This window comes from Elephas maximus, chromosome 5 (assembly GCF_024166365.1).
Source record: "Elephas maximus indicus isolate mEleMax1 chromosome 5, mEleMax1 primary haplotype, whole genome shotgun sequence".
Taxonomy (NCBI): Eukaryota; Metazoa; Chordata; class Mammalia; order Proboscidea; family Elephantidae; genus Elephas; species Elephas maximus.
The window spans coordinates 95,941,058-95,957,199 of NC_064823.1; the positions used below are offsets into that span (position 1 = coordinate 95,941,058).

At 37.6% G+C, this 16,142-nt stretch overlaps 1 pseudogene; it reads right to left on the reverse strand.

The window, feature by feature from the left end:
- Nucleotides 1-1,575: 1,575 nt before the first annotated feature.
- Nucleotides 1,576-13,563, reverse strand: LOC126076738 (uncharacterized; annotated as a pseudogene).
- Nucleotides 13,564-16,142: the final 2,579 nt, after the last annotated feature.

The following is a 16,142-nucleotide window of genomic DNA, read 5'->3' on the forward strand; positions in this document are numbered from 1 at the left end:
ACCTGGACCAAGCCATAGAGTCTTCAACAGCTTTATATGAATGTGAAAGCTGAACAATGAATAAGGAGGACTGAAGAATTGATGAATTTGAATTACCATGTTGGTGAAGAATATTGAAGGCACCATGGACTGCCAGAAGAACAAACAAATTTGTCTTGGGAGAAGTACAGCCAGAATGCTCGCTAAAGGCAAGTATGGTGAGACTTTGCACATGTTATTAGGAAGGCCCAGTCCTCAGAGAAGGACATCATGCTTGGTAAAGTAAAGGTCTGCAAAAAAGGGAGAGACTGTCTAGGAGATGGATTGACACAGTGGCTGCAAAAATGGGCTCAAACATAGCAACGACTGTTAGGATGGGGCAGCGTTTTGTTTTATTGTACATAGGGTCACTGCGAGTCGTAACTGACTCGATGGACCTAAGAGCAACAACATACTCTATGTCCCCTCTACTTACTTATTGCTGCTTTCATTAACAGGGTACAGTGGCGATAGTTTATGCCTTTTTGGAACTGGGTCATAAAAGGTCTTGCAACTCCTGTCTTGCTCTTTTGACTTCTGCCCTTCGATACTTGAGCCACTATTATGGATTCAATCGTGTTACCCAAAAATATGTATTGTAAATCAGAACCCCTGTACTTGTGGATGTAATCCCACGTAGAAATGAGGTTTTCTGTGTGATGTGAATGAGGTCGTATCACTGTTGTTGTTGTTAAGTGCCCTCTAGTTAGCCACCCTATCTGTAAGAGAATAAAATGTTGCCCAGTACTCACAATAGTAGGTATGTTTGAGTGCACTGTGTCAATCCAAATTGTTGAAGATCTTCCTCTTTTTTGTTTACCCTTTACTTTACAAAGCATGATAGTATTTGTTCCCGATTCCAATTACTGACCCCCCTAATAACATGTCCAAAGTAAGAGAGATGAAGCCTTGCCATACTCACTTCTAAGGAACGTTCTGGCTATACTTCCTCTAAGACATATTTGTTCATTCTTCTGACAGTCCATGATATATCTGATATTCTTCTGCAATATCATAATTTAGTATAGGTTGTGTTTTAAGCCAATCAATTTTGAGATATAAAACAAGTTTATTAGGCCAGAGAAGGAAGCACAGATGGGGAAAGATAGATGCAATGCCACATGAAACCACCAAGAAATTGGGGAACAGAAGCTGAAACAAGAAAAAGACTTTCCCCCAGAGCAGACAGAAAGAGAAAGCTTTCTACTAGAACTGGTGCCCTGAATTCAGACTTCTAGCCTCTTTAACTGTGAGGAAATAAATGTCTGTTAGTTAAAGCCAACTATTTGTTGTATTTCAGTTATAGCAGCACTAAGAACTAAGATGGCAAACATGCTAGAAGCTACTTTAGAGCTTGCATGGCATGAAGAAGTCCAAGGCATGTGAAGATATGAAGGGAGCTCGTGTAGTTACTCCAGTTGAGAGCTGCAATTAAGTCCAGCCTTTGATTCATCATTGCTCAGGCACCACATATATGAATGAAGAAACTGCTAGATGATTCCAGCTTCCAACCCCTTCTAGTTACTTTTAGGCATTTAAGTCTTCCTACTTGAGGTTCTAGGCAGAAAAAGACAAATCATCTCCATCCAAATTCCTGATCCACAGATTCTGTAAACAGTTTTCAAAAACAGTAGTCAGATTTAGTAATGTAAATATCTGATAATTCAAATTTTTTGTGTTTTTGTATACTACTTGCATCTGTGATAAATATTTACGATGCTACAAACAGAAAAGAATCTTATGTAATATTTTTAACTTTAAATTAGACTTCTTTAGTCAAGTCACACAGAATATAACTATTTTTCTAGAGAAGAATATATGTATTTTTATCTTCAGTGTAAAAGCAGGGTTTAGAAACAAAGCCTGGGAAATCAGATGATTATAGAGATGGTGGCAAGAATGTGTTAGTGAAAACACTGCCCTCACAAAATCCTAAGTTAAGAGATACTGTGTGTTCAACTTAAACAAGAAAAGAAGGTTCTGAATATTTGAGACTGCAAAATTAACTGAGAATAGGGTAAGAGGAAAAGTAGAGGTACACATTGTTACTAGCAAACTAGAGCTTTATGTATTGTTTAAAACAAGAAGTAAAGAATATCTAAAATTCATAAATCAATGAAGAGGCCTTATTGTAAAATTTTCTAATAATTACAAATGTCTCTTTAAAAATGAGTCATATATCTGGTTAATAGGAACTGTCTATGAAGAAGTGAAAATCTGGAGGGGGTGAAAAAGAGGACTTGTTTTTTTGGTCAGCTCTTCTGTGTAATATTTGAATTTTGAACCATGTGCATGCTCTTCTTGATAAATATTTTTAAGTGATAATCAAAAGAAATATATTGGATTTGATTCCCTGACCCATGAGGGAGGTTAATGGATACTTAAATTATGACAGTAAAAATAAAAACAATAGTTTCAGATGCAAGAGCAATTACAGAGATGCAAATAGTGGACATGACAATTAATAACACATTACTGTTGAGGTAGATGAAAGACAAAGAAGTAGGAAAATGGGAAGAAAAGGGCCTGTTTATGTGAAATCCAGTAAGGGACAAAACCAAAAAGAAGCCAGTGCCGTTGAGTTGATTCCGACTCACAGCGACAAAGATACACTCAATTGAGGAACTGTCTAACTCTCCATAAAGAAGGATATGTATATGAAATGAGGACTTTAAGGGAAGGATGGGAACTGCATATATATTGATGTAGCAGTCATCAGTTTGGTGGTGATTGTTGAGAAATGATGTAAGCTTTTTCAAACAGAGAATATACATATGTATATATTTCAAGATAGTATGACTATATTCCTAAGAAAAGCTGAGGAGGAGAAATGAAAACTTATTAGGACCAATGAAATAGATTAGTAAAGTGTCAAACAGCAAAAGAAAAATAAATTATTCTTATTTTCATCATCCATTAGTAAAACAATTTTGAAAATAATGTATTTGCAGAAAAGGTAATTTAATTTTTATACCAAATCATTAAGAGTGGATATTCCTGCACATGAATAACAATATGATTTTTAAAAAATTTTGCTTACATATTTTCCAAGCTAATCAAAAATTTCTTATAAAAATAAAATGATATATAATTTTTTACATGGTATTATAGAGTAAAAATTATATATTGATGTTATGCAAAAGAAAATACTAAGAAAAGAGTAGTATTCTAGAAAATAATTAAATTAACAGCTATTTAGGATAGAGAAACAAACTAAGAAAAGAAAAATGAGGGTCAGAAAAGGATAATAAAAGCTATGGAAATAAAGAAAGCAAAGGCAGGAATGATTTGCCAAATGAGAGGTTAATTTAAAAAGTATAACTCCAAGAAGAAAAAAAAAAAGCCAAATTGGTGGCACTGAATAAATTTCTGTAACAGTAGGAACTAACCGCAAAACAGTTTATAAATTACAAACTTTATTTAATCAGCAATATGTTCTTGTTATACACCATAAATGCATATGTTTTACTGAAAAAAAAAATGGTTATTTTCCTGCATAAATTATTTTGGTTTCTTCCAGTCACAATACCTTATTATAAGTGGAAATGAGATCTCTGAGTGGTGCAAACAGCTAAGGGTTTGACTGTAAACCGAAAAGTTGATGGGTTGAAACCTACCCAGAGGTGCCTCAGGAGACAGGCCTGTCAATTTGCTTCTGAAAGTTCACAGACTTAAAAACCATACGAAGCAGTCTACTCTGTGCACATGAGGTCACCATGAGTCAGAATCTACTTCACAGCAACTAACAACATAAGGGGAAATATTGAGCAACAATCATACAAATATATACAGCTGAGGAATACAAAATGAGTTGCTCAGGGGTCCATAGGACTGGACAGATTTAAAGCAGGTAGGCAAATTGGAATTGCTTACATAGACACCTAGGAAGTTACTTTTATTCTCTGCAAATTAGATTCTGAATTCCTAGATGACTAAATGAAAATACCTATTTGCCTATCTGAAGCCACTGAAGTTTTATTTCTTTCCCAGGGTTGCCCTATAAAATATCCCAGTGTATCTGTGTCTAGTTCATTTTAAAGTGATATATAGACAGATGGCTGTCTCTGGCATAGTTTTATTCACTAAAGTTTTCAAATACATTTTTAAAGTCAAAAGGCAAATTACACTCGTGGTAAATTAAATTCACTTTTCAATTCAGAAAAAAATCTATATTCTGATAATGTAAAAAAAATATTTTTACTTTCGTAAATAGTAATATTCAGATTATCCTGAAATTCTACACATTATATCAGTAACCATCACTTGTCTGTCATTTTGACATACTGTGGTGGCTTCAGTGTTGCTGTAATGCCGTGAGCTATGCTACCAGTATTTCAAATACCAGCAGGGTCACCCATGGTGGTCAGATTTCAGCGGAGCTTCCAGGCTAAGCCAGACTAGGAAGAACGGTCTGATGATAGACTGCAGAAAAAAATTGGTCGGTGAAAACTTTATGGATAACAGCAGAACATTGTCTAATACAGTGCTGGAAGATGAGCCCCTCAGGTTGGAAGGCACTTAAAATAAGACTGGAGAAAAGCTGCCTCCTCAAAGTAGAGTCAACTTTAATGACATGGATGGAGTCAAGCTTTCGGGACTTCCATTTGCTGAGATAGCATGACTTAAAACGAGACCTACAAACATCCATTAGTAATCAGAATGTGGACTGTAGGAATTATGAATTAAGGAAAATTGGAAGTCATCAAAAATTAAATGAATGCAAAAAGATCAATATCTTAGGCATTAATTAGTGAGCTGAAATGGACTGGTATTGGTCATTTTCAATCAGACAATCATATGGTCTACTATGCAGGAAATGACAAATTGAAGCAAAACGACATCACCTTCATTATCCAAAAGAACATTTCAAGAACTTTCCTGAAGTACAATGCTGTCAGTAATAGGATAATATCCATATGTCTACAAGGAAAACCAGTTAATACAACTATTATTCTAATTTACACACCAACCACTAAGGCCAAAGATGAAGAAATTGAGGATTTTTACCAACTTCTGTAGTCTGAAATTAACCGAACATACAATCAAGATGAATTGATAATTACTGGTGATTGCCAAAAGTTGCAAACAAAGAAGAAAGATCGATAGCTGTAAGATATGTCTTTGCTGGTAGAGATGATACAGGAGATCGGATGGTAGAATTTTGCAAGACCAGCAACATATTCATCAAAAATGCCTTCTTTCAATAAAATAAATAGTGACTACAAACGTAAATCTTGCATGGTGGAATACACAGGAATCAAACAGACTATATCCATGGAAAAAGACAATGGAGAAGCTCAAAACAAGGTCAGAAGTAGACTGAGAAAGAGACAATTACTAGCTCATGGGCAAGTTCAACTTAAAGCTGAAGAAAATTAAAACAGGTCCAAGAGCCAAAGTAAAATTTTTATTACATTTCACATCAATTTAGAGACAATCTCAAGAATACATTTTACAAATTGAATGCTAAAGACCAAAGACCAGAAGAACTGTGGGTTGATGTCAAGGACATCATACATGAAGAAAGCAATAGGTCATGAAAAAAGACAGGAAAGAAAGACAAGTTCAAAATGGGTGTGAGTAGAAACTCTGAAACTTGCTCTTGAACAGAGAGAGCTGAAGCAAAAGGAAGAAATGATGAAGTAAAAGAGCTAAATAGAAGATTCCAAGGGGCAGCTGGAGAAGACAAAGTATTATAACATGTGCAAAGACTTGGAGTTAGAAAAGCAAAAGGGAAAGAACAAGCTCAGCATTTCTCAAGCTGAAAGAACTGAAGAAAAAATTCAAGCCTCGAGTTGCGGTAGTGAAGCTTTCTATGGGGAAAATACTGAACAACACAAGATGCATCAAAAGAAGATGGAAGAAGTGCACAGAGTCACCGTTCCAAAAATAATTGGTCAAGGTTCAGGCATTTCAAGAGGTGGCATATGCTCAAGGACCAATGGTACTGAAGGAAAAAGTTCAAGCTGCACTGAAGACATTATTGAAAAAGAAAGCTCCAGGAATTGATGGAATATCAATTGAGATATTGCAAAAAATGGAAGCAAAACTGGAAGTAATCTCTCATTTATGCCAAGAAATTTGAAAGACAGCTACCTGGCCAACTGACTGGAAGAGATCCATGTTTGTATGCATTCCAAAGAAAGATGATCCAACAGAATGCAGAAATTATCGAACAATATAAGAAATCTAAAATTCTCACAAATGGACCAGTAAGTCATATCATGATAAATGGAGAAAACATTGAGCTTCTTAAGGATTTCATTTTACCTGCATCCATAATCAATGCCATGGATGAGGCAGTCAAGAAATCAAATGATACATCGAGTTAAGAAAATCTGCTGCAAAAGAGTTCTTTAAAGTGTTAAAAACCAAAGATGTCACCTTGAGGACTAAAATGTGCCTGATCCAAACCATGGTATTTTCAATCACCTCATATTCACTTGAAAACTGGACAATGAATAAGGAAGACCAAAGAAGAATTGATACCTTTGAACTACGGTGTTACGAAGAATATTGAATATATCACGGACTGCCAGAAGAATGAACAAACCTTGGAAGAAGTACAGCTAGAAAGCTCTTTAGAAGTGAGGATAGTGAGACTTCATCTCACTTACTTTGGACATGTTATCAGGGGGGATCACTCCCTGGAAAAGGACATTGCCATGGATTAATTTATGGCCCCCAAAAGGGTGTGTCTATTTGGTTAGGCCATGATTCCCAGTATTTTGTGATTGTTAACCATTTGTCATCTGAAGTGATTTTCCTATGTGTTGTAAATCCTACTTCTATGATGTTAATTAGGCAGGATTAGAGGCAGTTATGTTAATGAGGTAGAACTGAATCTACAAGATTAGGCTGTATTTCGAGATATAAATGAGAGAAACTAGCAGAGAGACAGAGGGACCTCATGCCACCAAGAATGAAGAACCAAGAGGGGAGTGAGTCCTTTGGACCCAGTGTTCCCATGCTGAAAATCTCCTAAACCAGAAAAAGATTGATGACAAGGAATTTCCCCCAGAGCCAACAGAGGAAGCCTTCTCCTGGAGCTGACACTCTGAATTTGGACTTCTAGCCTCCTAAATGGTGAAAGAATAAATTTCTGTTTGTTAAAGCCATTCACTTGTGGTATTTCTGTTACTGCAGCACTAGATAACCAACAAGACATGTTTGGTAGAGGATCAATGGAAAAAGAGGAAATTCCTCAAGGAGATGGATTCACTCAGTGACTGCAACAATGGGTTCAAACATCGCAATGATTGTGAGAATTGCACAGGTCCAGTCAGCATTTCGTTCTGTTGAGCATGGAGTCACTGAGTTGGAACTGACTGCATGGCATCTAACAACGACATATCAGTACATTGGTTTCTAACTGGTTCTAGACAAATATAATCTGTCAGAAGATAAGTTCATATTTTTTCCAGTTGCTTATGCACTTACTCCAGAATTTGCTTTCAATTATTTTTATCATGTTAAAAGAAGGCTTTAAATCAAATTCCACACAATGAAATTTTATACATCTAATTATCTAAATGCTAGCACTACTAGCAATAAGGTATGCTGCGGTGTTGAAATGCTCTACCTTCTGTCATACCCAAAATTAATATTTCTGTAATCCTCATAAATTGGTTTCTATGGACTGTCAAGCACTCCTCTGGGGCCCATTGCAAAGCAAAGAGATTCAGTACATGTAATGTAATCACCTATTTTAATGCAGTCCACAGACATTTGCTTCTAATTGGTCACACTGAATATGTGAAAATCAAAATGAAAGCTTAGCTATCCCTAAAGGAATCTCAAAATATTTTCATTATGTCTACCATAATTTGTCTCATTAAGACCATCAGAAAGTCATGGCATTTTATGCTTGTACAGTGTTTTCTAATTTGGGATTTCAGAGCAAAACAATATAAAACTCTAGGAATAACCAATGGACACTTTCAATGAGTATACCCTTTAGTTTCCTGGTCATAATTTTACTTCTCAAATTAGACTGTTATATTGTGATACCTAAAGTCTTAACGTGCTTAAATATATTTCCAAGTTTAACATCATTACTGTTAATAACTTATAAAATACTTGCTATGAAAATATAATGCATGTTTAGCAATTGGTAAAATTTAGTCAGGATTATTAAAACACACACTCTAACACTAGTTCTAAATCTCTTTGTATGTGAATATTAATTAAAATTATAACAAAAATCAAATACATAATTATATTATTCTACATTTAGAGGGAAACTGTATTTCAAAAATTTGAAAACATTTATTTACATACTTGACTGAAGTTAAAGCTCATCATACTTCCTTTTTTTGTAACTAAATCACAGAATTTAACTCTAAAATAGTAGGCACAGAGAGCCTACATTTTTGGCATAAATTTTTATAAATGTAGTATATACATACACACAAACACATATGCAAATGTACATGTGTATATATATATTCATAGAGAATATATATTTATAAATATATAAGCATTGTATATTTATTTTTAAATAAGGTTCATGTATAAGTGCCTCAATTATCTATTATATTGAGTTTGTTTTCAGGGTATTCTTTTCCTCCCATTTTTAAGTTCAGTTATCCATTTCTTGGCTGTAATTAAACTCATCATATTTTAATACAGACTAATGCTATGTAACTGAATGAACACCAACACTTAATCTTTTATCGATACTATTTTTCAAGGCATACAATATTCTCCTTCATATTACTCCTTTGCAAAACTTTCCTGTTTGACAGTTGTAAAGATTAGAAAATTCACTTGAATTTAATAAATATGTCTTGAATTGTTTTGTTTGTTAAACTCAGTGTTAGTTACTCCTTATTTTAGGGGAAAGTAATGGAAAAGATAATACTAAAGCAGATAAGTGTACTACTATGTAACATGTTCTATAAATGATGTATGGATACCTGAAATGGAAAAGAAAGGGAGGTAAGTATTTATGTAAGTTGGTAGGTGGAGAGGAGATGTCATTTGAATCAATTTTAAAGAATCAAAATAGCTTATTAACTGGAAACAAAGGATAGGAGAATAAGGAGAAAAGAATTCCTTACACGTTAAACAATATGGGAAAGAATATGGAAAGTGCATAGTGTTTTCAAATATCAAGGAATAGTCACGTGACATTAGAACCTAAGTTATATTATGGATTGTAAGTTATATTTGGATTGTAAATGGTCTCAATAGTCCCTAGTAAGACACCTGACATTTATTAAACAATCCATGCAGGGATATTTAAAACATCAAGTGTTTTAAAGCAGGAGAATCACAATCAGATCCTGTTTTAGAAAAAATTGCCATGGTATGCAATGACTGGAGTAGGAAAATATGAAAAAAAAAAAAAGTAACTTAAAGCAAAGTGCACAGTTTTTATAGTCAGACGCATTTGGATATAAAGCATAACTTATTTGTGTATCCAACTTGGGTAAGAGACTTTATAAAAATAATAATGTCAACCTTGAAGAGACCCATTAATTCATTCGTTCATCCACTGACTTACTAATGTGTCTGTTTTAAGCTGGATTCTCTAAAGAAGCAAAACCAGTGAAGTGAATATGTATATACGTGTGTGTGTAGACAGAAAGAGAGAGAGAGATTAAATCAAGGAAATGGCACAGGAGATTATAGAGGTTGGAAAGTCTGTGTGTCAGGTATCAGGCTATATAGGCTTCTACTGACTCACATACGTGCAGGGGCTGACAAAGTCATGATCAGCAGGTTAGAGGGTATGTTGCTGGCTCAAGTCCCAAGAAACAGACATCAGCTTATGTCAAGCAGAATGTGGGATCCAGAAGAAGCAAAATCCAGTGAGCTATGGCAGAAACTCTCTATGTTTTGAATGCAGGCCATAAACCCATAAAAACTGCCTTTCAATAGATTGGCTGCTCATAGCAGATCTTATCATGGAGGTGATTACATAACATTATTACATAACTGCTAAACTACTGAGACTTATGGTCCAGCCAAGTTGACATACAACCTTAACCATCACAGCCCACCCCTTGTCAATTATCACCCATGCAAATCTCCTTAAACCATACACAATCTCTAAACGAAGACAATTGCAAAGCCATACTTGTGCTTAACACAATGCAACTAGCACATGTACCAATAAAATGAACTGGCCACCTTTACAAAAATATTTGATGCACACATGCAAGGAAGAAATACTCATATCAATTACTATCCCCATTTTTGCAACTAGTCACATGGTCATAGCTGGTATTTAGAACTGCCTTCTTCCCCCACCCAGTTCTTTCTCCCTTTACCTTCAGCAATCGCCTCAGCTGGCTATGGTTCTCTGCTTGGTGGGGTGACCCAAACCTTCATTCCTGAATGTTCTGGGCCATTAGTAGTCATGTTGGAACTGGGTTGCTGTGATTTTTCATTGGCTTTAATCAAAGGCAATGAAGTACTAAGACATCCTAAGGGATCTCCTGTATTCCAGACACATTCTTCTTTACCTCCATTGTGTAATATTAATTTGATTTCCTCTTGGTAATCAAGACCAATCACAACACTTAATATAGTACTCCATTCTTTGCCTGTTGATCAAGAAGCAAAAAGAGCCCAAAGGGGCCAGGTGAAATTCTTAACCTCCAGTTCCATGAAATCAGTGATGTGTCTCCAGGTGGAAGCATTTCTTCCTTTGGAACTAAGACCTCTAGACCAGCAGAGGATAGGGTCGCAGGGACAGGAAGCAAAAATTTTGCAAGTGGGTCATTAGGGGTAATAGTGAGTGAAGCCAGTCCCGTTTCCACCCATTGATTCTTGGACCTATGAATCCTGGCTATGGGAGAAACAGTACCATATATTGGACACTGATTTAAATCATATTTAGCCTCCTGGAGAACACTGTCCCAACCCTGCAAGCTATTGGCACCTAGCAAGTGCAGTAATCATGTCTTTAGAAGGCCATTCCATCCTTCTATTAAGCCAGCTGCTTCAGGATGATGTGGAACAAGCTAAGACCAGTGAAATCCATGAGCGTAGGCCCATTGATGCACTTCATTTTTTGGTTAAATGATTCCCTTGATCCAAGGGAATGCTGTGTGGGAAACACATGACAGTGGATAAGGCATCCTCTAAGTTCACAGAGGGTATTTTTGGCAGAAGAATTGCACGCAGCAAAGACAAATTCAGTGTTTATTCCAGTAAGAATAAAATACTGCCCTTTCCATGATGGAAGTGGTCCAATGTAATTAACCAGTCACCAGGTTGTTGGCTGATCGTATCAAGGAATTATGCCATGTTGCAGATTCAGTGTGGACTGTGATGCTGGCAGATTGGGTGCTCAGGAGTGGCTGTAGCCAAACTGGCCTTGTTTAGTGGAAGTCTATGTTGCTGAGCCCATGCATAACCTCCGTCACTGCCACCATGGCCATTTTGTTCATGAGCTCATTGAGCAAGGAAGGGAGCAGCTGGAGGAAAAGCATGACTAGTTTCCATAGAACGCATCACCCTATCCTCTTGATTGTTAAAATCTTCCCCTGCCCAGTTCACCCTTTGGTGAGCATACACTTAAAGTACAAATATCTTCACTTTTTTTGGCCATTCAGAGAGGTCTATCCCCATACCTCTTCCTCATAAATACTTATCTCCAATTATCCAGTCAGGTTTCTTCCACATCCCTGACCATGCAGCCAAACCATTGGCCACAGCCCATGAATCAGCATAAAATTGCACAACTGGCCATTTCTCCTTGCAAGCAAAGTGAACAACCAGGTGCACCACTCGAAATTCTGCCCTTTGGGAGGATTTCTCTTCACCACTGTCCTTTGAGGAGGGGATCCCAGAAAGGGGTTCTAGTGCTGCCATTGTTCACATTTGAGTGGTGCCTGCATATTGCTCAGAACCATCTGTAATCCAAGCATGAATTTTCTCTTCCTCAGTCAACTGATCTTAAGGAACTACCCATGAGGTCTTATCTATAGACTGGAAGAGTGACAGGACTGGAGATCATGGGCCTTTAGGCCACTTCCTAATGCAACTTACTTGTGCCTTCAGGTTCTGATCTGGCCCAGTTTAGTATATACCACTTCAATTTCATGAAGGAGTGCTGCTGTGCATGTCCAACTTTACAGTTCTGTGGGTCAGGCAACACCCAGTGCAAGATGGACATCTCAGACATCATGGTAACTTGATCTCTACTAAGGCCCAGTAACAAGCCAAAAGCTATTTCGCAAAGAGAAAGTGTTTTTTTGCCAAGGATAGCATGGCTTTGCTCCAAAATCCTAAGGGTCTGCACTGTGATTCACCAATCAGGGTCTTGCCAAGGACTCCAAACAACCTTTCTACCTGCTATTGACACTTCAAGTACCATTGGGTCAGTGAGATCATATGGCCCAAGTGGTAGAGCAGCTTGGATGGCAGTCTGAACCTGTTGCAGAACCTTTTCTTGTTCTGGACTTCACTCAAAACTAGCAGCTCTTTGAGTCACTTGATAAATAAGTTGGAGGAGCATACCCAAATTAAGGATATGTTGCCTCCAAAATCCAAAAAGCCCTACCAGGCATTATGCCTCATTATAGATGTGGGAGGGGCCAGATGCAATAACTTATCATTCATTTTAGAAGGAATACCTCAACATGCCCCACACCACTGGACTTCTAGAAATTTCACTTAGGTGCAAGGTGCCTGATCTTTTATTATATTAATTTCCCACCCTCTAGCACCAAGTGTTTTACAAATAAGTCCAGAGTCCTGGACATATCTGCCTTACTAGGCCCAGTCAGCATATTGTCATCAATACAATGGATCAGTGTGATGTCTTATGGAAGGGAAAGGTGATCAAGGTCCTTGCAGACTAAGTCATGACATAGGGCTGGAGACTTAGTATACCTCTGAGGTAGGACAGTGAATGTGTATCGCTGGCCTTGCCAGCTGAAGGCATACTGCTTCTGGTGGTCCTTCAAAGCAGGTATGGAGAAAAAGGCATTAGCCAGATCAATAGCTGCATACCAGGTATCAGGAAATATATTAATTTGTTCAAGCAATGAAACCATATCTGGAACAGCAGCTGTGGTTGGAGTCACCACTTGGTTAATTTTTCAATAATCCACTGTCATTCTCCAAGATCCATCAGTTTTTTTGCACAGGCCAAATAGGCAAGTTGAATGGGGATGTGGTAAGAATCACCACCTTTGCATTCTTCAAGTTCTTGATGGTGACAGTAATCTCTGCAATCTCTCCAGGAATGTGGTATTGATTTTGGCTTACTGTTTTTTTTTTATTTTCCTAGGTAGGGACAGTTATAATGGCTTCCACTTGGCTTTTCTAAGACAGTAGCCCTTATTTCACTTGTCAGGGATCAATGTGGGAGTTCTGATAGTCACTAAGTATATCTATTACAATTATTTGTACTGGAAGAGGGGAGATCACTACAGGATGAGCTCTGGGACCTACTGGACCCACTGTGAGAAGAACCTGAGCTAAGATTCCATTAATAACTTGACCTCTGTATCCCCCAACTCTGACAGGTGGGCCACAGTGATATTTTGGGTCTCCTGGTATTACTGTCAGTTCAGAGCCAGTATCCAGTAATCCCTGCAAAGTCTATTTCCTTTTCCTTGATGAACAGCCACTCTCATAAAAGGCCATGGACCCCTTTGGGGAAGCCTGGGACAAAGATAAACATATAAATTTTTACAAGTGTAGTAGGTCCCTTCCTCAAGGAGACCTGGCCTCCCCTTCATTCCAGGGGTGTGGGTTTGTAAAACTGGCTCAAGCCTGGGAATTGATTGATGGGCTGTAACTCTCTATTCTGTCAATTCAGGTTAGACTGCTGTCCACTTGATCTAGAATTCTTCTGCTTGTACAGATCAAGTAAATATTTAGCAGATTTCTCATCTACTTCACTCCTAGGGACACCATGACTAAGTAGCCAATGCTATAAGTCCATATGAGCCAGACAATTATGATTACTGCCTTGACTACACTGTCCATTATGGTGACCCCATTCACCTTGTCATTGTCAATTGAGTGCCACCACTTGGCCTCTACCACCATGGGATCCAATCATCCCCATTATAGTTAGGTCTCTTAATTCAGTTAAGGCAGTTCCAACTGTCAAATCTGACTTACATAAAACAGCAATCACAGCCATCTTCAAGGATGCTTGGGCTTCTTCACAAATTTGTTCCTCACCATTGTGATAAAGGCATATCCTCTGGGCAGTCAGTGGGTGAGTCTGTGGGCCTAACCTGATAAACTCATTCTAAAATGCCAATTTCCCTACATGTTTAGATACCTTCTTCTACAGTATACCAAGGCAGGTCTGGTACTTCAACTTGATTTAAAGTAGGCAAGCCACCATGTAACCCTGCTTCAGTGAACCAATCAAATACATATTGTATCCTTTTCTGACCTCTCATTCTGAATACTTGAATGAAGAATCTCTGCTTAAGGGGCCCATATCAATAAACTCAGGTGGATTCAATTTTATGTTGTTTTCACCATTAACCCTTACCCTTAATAGCCATTCCCACACATATTTTACAGGTTTCTGTTATTACATACTAGAATAGTCAAGCAGAATTCTTGTAATGTGGTGTAACTCCTCCTGGGTCACATTTTGTACTTTACTTTCTGGACTAGCTGGGACTTCAGTCAGGTTATAGGTCTAGAAGCAAAAATGGGTGGTGGAGATGTGTTTTCAGAATATTCAGCAATGTCGTGTAAGGCATCTGCCTCAGGTGATGCCCCAGGTAATTACTCAGACATCTCCCCAGGCAATATCTCAGACAAAGTCTCCTCAGACATATCTGGATTAATCTCATCAGATAGGGGTGGAGGGGCTAATGGGTTTTTTGGCAGGTGCAATTCAATAGAATTTCGGAGCTCGGTGCCCCCATCTTCCTCACTGTCTGCCTATATGTCCTCATTTCAAGTTTCGGGATCTCATTCCTTCCCAATCAATGCCTTCACTTTAAATTCAGACACCACGCAAGGTTGAGAATTCCATTGGTATTGCAATTCAGCCACTGTTACGATGACTCTAGACTTGGTTTTTGACAATCTCAGCTTTGCTACTACAAGGAATAAGGCTTTCTTTCAAGGCACAAATGGCGACTTTGAAGCCGTTTATGTGGCACTGAAACTTTTACTCTGAAACCCTGAACTCATTTGTTTGTTCAGCACTTTGTCTAGCTCCATTATACTTCTCGTTCTGGCAAAACTGTAGAAAAGTAACAAACATGCGGTCACCTAGAGCCTCACCTTTCATCAATACTTGATCTATTGGTGGTGATAATTTGCATATTTCTTTTGCCACCTCATACTATGGATTAGTAGTGCCCTCTTTACTACTGGAAGCAGAATACTCAACCTCTTTAAGACTAACTAGACTTGAGAACCAATTTAGAAAATTCATGCTTACAATTTTGTTTCTCTATAACCACTCTTGATATCAAATGTTAATACAACTATTATTCAAAGGTATGCACCAACCACTAAGGCCAAAGATAAAGAAACTGAAGATTTTTATCAGCTTCTGCAGTCTGAAATTGATCGAACCTGCAGCCAGGATACTTTGATAATTACTGGTGTTTGGAACATGAAAGTTGGAAACACAGAAGGATTCGTAGTTGAAAAATATGGCCTTGGTGATAGAAACAATGTCAGAGATTGATCGATAGAATTTTGCAAGTCCAATGACTTCTTCATCACAAATATTTTTTTCACCAACATAAATGGCAACTATACACATGGACCTCACCAGAAGGAATACTCAGGAATCAAATCGACCACATCTGTGGAAAGAGACAATGGAAATGCTCAATAATATCAGTCAGAACAAGGCCAGGGGCTGACTGTGGAACAGACCATCAATTGCTCATATGCAAGTTCAAGATAAAACTGAAGAAAATCAGAGCAACTCCATGAGGGCCAAAATATGACCTTGAGTATATCCCATCTGAATTTAGAGACCATCTCAAGAATAGATTTGACATATTGAACACTAATGACCTAAGACCAGTTGAGTTGTGGAATGACCTCAAGGACTTCAAATGTGAAGAAAGCAAGAGGTCATTGAAAAGATAGGAAAGAAAGAAAAGAGCAAGATGGATGTCAGAGGAGACTCTGAAACTTGTTTTTGAATGTCAAGCAGCTAAAGC